The sequence below is a fragment of the Coenobita brevimanus genome, chromosome 67 (assembly GCF_032717465.1).
Source record: "Coenobita brevimanus isolate Jiangsu-jjx chromosome 67, ASM3271746v2, whole genome shotgun sequence".
In the NCBI taxonomy this organism is placed as follows: domain Eukaryota; kingdom Metazoa; phylum Arthropoda; class Malacostraca; order Decapoda; family Coenobitidae; genus Coenobita; species Coenobita brevimanus.
The window spans coordinates 4,888,272-4,894,271 of NC_137020.1; the positions used below are offsets into that span (position 1 = coordinate 4,888,272).

General features: G+C 41.6%; 1 protein-coding gene across 1 annotated transcript in view; it reads right to left on the minus strand.

The window, feature by feature from the left end:
* The window catches only part of LOC145405498 (nephrin-like), a 134,785-nt gene that overhangs the window by 72,838 nt on the left and 55,947 nt on the right, over positions 1-6,000 (minus strand). The gene's annotated exons all lie outside the window — the stretch shown is intronic.

Genomic DNA, 6,000 nt, shown 5'->3' on the forward strand with positions numbered 1-6,000 from the left:
TAAAGTTACTGGTGATTTAGAGGATAATGATGATGATGATGTTATCCTAGCTGACACTTTTCTTGCTAATTTGGACCACTCACCAGATGAGGCAGTACCCCGTAGTGTTGATAATTTGTCTCGTCAAGAGTTGGTTGAGTTGCAGGTTGCTGACCCTGAGTTGAAAGGTCTAGCTAACTCTGCTTGCAGTGAGGAAGAGTCAGCTGGTGCTTCTACTTGTTATTATGTAAAGTCAGGAGTACTTATGAGGAAGTGGAGACCCCCAACAGCATCAGCCGACTGTGAATGGGAGGTTGTACATCAAGTTGTCATCCCTCGTGTTTGTAGGCAGGATATCATTAGAGTGGCTCATGATTCCAGTTTGGCAGGACACCTTGGAGTGAGGAAGACTGTGGCACGCATTTTGAAACACTTCTACTGGCCAGGTATCTTCAGGGATGTTTCCTGGTATTGTAAGTCTTGTCACATCTGTCAAGTTGTAGGGAAGTGTAATCAGACTGAAAAGGTTGCACCTCTAGTTCCCATTCCTCCTTTTGAGGCGCCTTTCACCCGTGTGTTGGTGGATATTGTGGGCCCTCTTCCTAAGACTTCTTCAGGATTTTCTTATGTGTTGACCATGATTGATATGGCTACTCGTTATCCTGAAGCCATTCCACTTAGAAATATCTCAGCAAAGAACGTGGTTAAGGAAATGCTAGGGTTCTTCACAAAGTTTGGTCTGCCCAAGGAGGTACAGTCAGACCGAGGAAGTAATTTCATGTCAAATGTTTTCAAGCAGTCTCTGAAAGAGTTGGGCATCACCCAGATCACGTCTTCAGCTTACCATCCCCAGACCCAAGGAGCGTTGGAGAGATATCATCAAACACTCAAATCGATGCTCAAGAAATACTGTTTGGAACATCAGAAAGACTGGGATAAAGGTCTTCCATTCGTTGTGTTTGCTGCAAGAGAATCTCCAAATGAATCACTGGGCTTCTCACCTTTTGAACTACTGTTTGGCCATGAAGTAAGAGGACCCCTTAAGCTACTCAAGGAATGCTGGCTGTCGGAGGAAGATGACGTCAACCTGCTGGAGTATGTGATGAAGTTCAAAGAACGGCTGTCCACTGCTTTACAGCTGGCGAGAGAGAATTTAGGAGCTGCTCAGGAGAAGATGAAGACTTGGTATGATAAGAAGTCCAGGTTGCGCCACTTTCAGCCAGGAGATCAGGTTTTGATTCTGCTACCAGTTCATGGGCAGCCTCTTCAAGCCAAGTTTAGTGGCCCTTATTTCGTGGAGAAGAAACTCAGTGATGTCAGCTATGTCATCGCCACACCAGATCGTAGAAAGAGCAAGCAAGTATGTCACATCAACATGCTAAAGTTATATCACAGGCGGGATGAAAATAATCCAGTCTGCACTGTAGCTGTTCCACCCGAGTCTGCAAGTGAAGCTCTCCCATGCAGTGTGGGCCTGGGTGATGGTTTGGGGAGGAATCCTGATATCATGAATGATCTCCAGACTAAGCTTTCTCATCTACCACCCAGGGAAGGGCAGGAGTTTTCGGCATTGCTGCAGGAGTGCCCGCAAGTGTTCCGTGCCACTCCAGGAGGAGCCGCTGTGTTGGTGCATGGTGTCGGTGTTGGAGACGCAAGGCCAATTAAATTGCCTCCTTGCCGTGTGAACCCAGTGAAAGTTCCTCTCATCCAGAAGGAGCTTGGCTGCCTGTTGGACCACAAGATGATTGAGCCCTGTCAGAGCGAGTGGAGTTCTCCTGTCACTCTGGTCCCTAAGCCGGGTGGGTCGCAGAGGCTTTGCATCGACTACAGACGTGTTAATCAGATGACCGAAACGGACACTTGCCCTCTCCCTCGTGTAGAAGATTGCATAGACAAGATCGGAAAGGCTAGGTAAATAAGTAAGTTTGATTTGTTAAAGGGATACTGGCAAGTACCTATGACTGAACGTGCTAGGGAGATCTCATGTTTTGTAACACTAGGAAAGGCTTTTGCATGTTCTGTAATGCCGTATGGTATGAAGAATGCACCAGCCACATTTCAGAAGCTCATGAATGTTGTAACAGAGGGTTTGGCAGGGTGTGTTGTTTATATTGATGATGTATTAATCTTCAGTGACAACTGGAAAGATCATCTATGCCACGTCAGTAAATTTCTTGACCGTTTAGTTCAGGCTAATCTTGTAGCTAATTTATCAAAGTGTGAGTTTGGTCAAGCTAAAGTTCAGTACCTTGGGTATGTAATTGGTGATGGACATGTTGCACCACCAGGAGCTAAGGTTCAGGTTATAAGTGATCTTCCCAGACCTAAAAGTAGGAAAGAGCTACAAAGATTTTTGGGAATGGTAGGTTATTACAGGAGATTTGTTCTTAACTTTTCTATTCTTGTATCACCACTTACAGACCTACTGAAAAAGGGAGTTAAATTTGTCTGGACCGATAACTGTGAATCCTCTTTCAACAAACTTAAAGCTATTCTATTAAGTCAGCCAGTGCTCGCTACTCCAAATTTTGCTAAGCCTTTTAAGATGGCCGTTGATGCAAGTGATACAGGAGCTGGGGCTGTTTTGCTGCAAGAGGATGATCAGGGTATTGAACATCCTGTATCTTATTACAGTAAGAAGTTCACTCCACCTCAAAAGAACTACTCAACTATTGAGAAAGAGCTTTTGGCCTTGATTTTGGGTTTACAGCATTTTTCATTTTATTTGTGTTCTGGTTTTGACCCCATAGTCATTTATACCGATCATAACCCACTGAAATTCCTTAGTAAGTTTAAAGATAAAAATCAGAGATTGACAAGATGGAGTCTACTTCTTCAGGAGTATTCATTAGACATACAACATGTCAAGGGGAAAGAAAATGTTATTGCAGATTGCTTATCTAGACTTTAGACAGATTGTTTTAGAGTAATAAGAAATTTCCTTTGTAAATTTCTTTTTCTTTGTGGGGAGGTGTTACATAGCCTATGATTTCATCATCCTTTGTGTAATTTTAACGCACAGTATGCTGCATGTTTGATCACGAGCGTGTTCTGCCTCAGTCCCCCCCTTCTACCGTTATAGTAGAGTAAGTCGTCCTTTCTGTTATTCAGTGCGGGATTGTCGACCGTTTGTCCCCATCGCTTCATTTGCGCGTCCTTATTACAAGTTGTATCAGGCTCTGCTGGCCCCTATATAATGAGCTCAGTCTCTGCATCATGGCCACTTAGATCTGCTCCTCATTTTGTTCACATCTCTGTCCTCCCCTGTACAGATGTTATTGTTGTGAGTGCTCAGGAAGTCTCCAAACATCTAGCAGCTGTGTGTAATTTGAGTATAGCTGTTGTTGTATTTTTTCTTGTACTGTATAGCATAAGTTTAATTTGTAGGCCTAGTGAAGTTTTTGTAATTCGTGTGGGGTTCTTTATGTCAGTCATTTTTGATAATAGTTTGTATCTGTAATTATTTATCTGGCATTCACTGAGTATTATCTGGTATCTCATTTTTATCAGGGCTGACTTAGATAAATTTATTCTTGCTAATTTCGTGTTAATAGAGGCTATTGCAGTTAACCATATATTTAACCTGTTTATTTGCCATTACATTATCTTTATGAGTCCTGAATGTTTTGTTGTTAATTTAAGCATTAAACTTTAACTTGTAATTTTACCTACCTCTTTTGTTTTGAACCTGGAACTTTACGGGACAGTAGTGACTCTTCGTATTCTCACTTAAAGTGTACATTATCTTTCGCTGTTCCGTAACAATATATATATAAAGAATTCTGGCAATGTACTCCAGAGCTTCATCAGTAGCAATATATTAGAGCCTTACAACAGAACAAGTCAGTAATTGTAATATGCAGACCTACACACATCAAATGTTTCTAGCTGATGTTTTCACCTGTACAATACTACACTGCATGGAAGAGAAATGAAAGCAGTGGAAGGAATGTGCGAAACACGAATATATATATATATATATATATATATATATATATATATATATATATATATATATATATATATATATATATATGGAGCCTCAGTGGTAGATTGTGCGTTTCTTACACGGGTGAGCCAGGGTTCGCGCCCCGCTAGGGTAATAAACTTTGGGAATGTTCACCCGGCCACGTACTGCATTGGCGGACACAAGGGGTGCTGTTGTTGAACCAGTGTTGCTTACTATAAAGTATGTTTGCACCCAGTCGGCTTGCAATGGCCAATTACACTTGGTTCACAGACTACATTCACATCGAAAGCCACTACAATTACACTTGTAAGCGCTTCTCATCCTGCATACAATCTCTACCAGGCAGCCTAAGCCACTTAGTAGAAATACATTGGCTGTATCGTCCCGACTTCGGTCGAGATAGGCCGGTCCTTCAGTGGATACTCAAACGGCTGATGATATATATATATATATATATATATATATATATATATATATATATATATATATATATATATATATATATATATATATATATATATATATATATATACCTTTCCAGCTATCTATTTATATTATAAAGATTGATGTGTGTGTGTGTGTGTGTGTGTGTGTGTGTGTGTGTGTGTGTGTGTGTGTGTGTGTGTGTGTGTGTGTGTTTAAACAAAGTTTTGGAAAAAGGAAACTGCCTTGGAGAGGGGTTTAAGGAGCGGTAAGCAATGTTTGGATTAAATAGTTACAGAAGGACAAGTAACACAGAAATCTTGTAAGCATTACTGTATTGTTTGATGGCATTTATTAATTTGGAATTGCTTAAGACAAAGTAGTCAGAAAGAAATTATGGAAGACTGTAAGGTTTCTGAGGCATTTATGGATGACGAAAAGGCCTATGACAGAGAAAACGGAGATGGATTGTGGAAGGGGTTATAAATAATGTGTTAGTAGCAGTAGTTGCTGCAGCCTAAATTGAATCTCAAATGTGAATCCAATGGCCTGCAGGAGCAGGTTACCCTCTTGCTGCAGTCCCCCATCCTGTTTTGGGGGGATAAGAAGGAAGCTGGGGGACACTTATACAACCAGGCACCTCCACAGCCCGGTTATATCAGTGCCACCACGTGAAGGCATCTCTCGCCAGAACCAGTATGGAAGGAACAATACTGAATTCTGTACAGAGCTTTTATAATGGTACCAGATTTTGTGCACGAGAAGATGGACCTTTGAGTGTGTAATTTAGTATCATTGTTAGAGTGAGACAAGGATGTAAAGTGTCCCCGTGGCTCTTCAGAATAAACAAAGGGAATGCTACGCTGTTGCAACCCTCCAGCTGACCAAGCACATACCCCCCTACCTCCCTCCCTGCACACCTAACCAAGCACATAATGGCCCTTGCCCCGCACCTCCAAATCGTTTCTTTTCAAGGTGGGCGAAGGAGAACTCCTTGAGGACACATAACCTGGGCCGTTCAGATTCCTTGCGCAGGTCTCTTTGAAAACCCTGTTTTTTTATTTCACTTTTCATTATTTAAAAAAATCTACTTACGATACAGCATTCTACCTATCAAAAGACACCAGTGCACTATAAGATACATAACCATGTGAAATTTCATGACGCTATAGTGAATACTTTCTGAGTTTTGGTCGAGATACGAGATCTCTACGCCCGGCTAGCTGCCCTGCTGCCCAGCTCTACGGCCGGACACCTATTCATCCCAGTGATAACATCCTACTCTGGCTTGTCAGGTGGAGGGTGAAAATGGATTGTCTTATGAGAAAAGTACAATCGCGGACAAAAGTTCACCTAATATGCTTCTCATTTCCTCTGCTGGCTAATATTTCATTGGTGAGAGAGGCTTGGTATGTTTCTCAGTCCATAAATTATTCTGTTTGATAGAACGCATCAGGGAAGAAAGTGACAGACATGCCGTAAGTGTGAAGCAGACATAGCAGAATACCATACTTTTTTCACCTTAATTTCGTCCAGATTCATGTCGTGTTTGCAGCATATTTCACCTACCTCACTGGCAGAATAAGGCAATGCTACTGCACTGTACTTTTTTTTTTTTTTAATAGAAA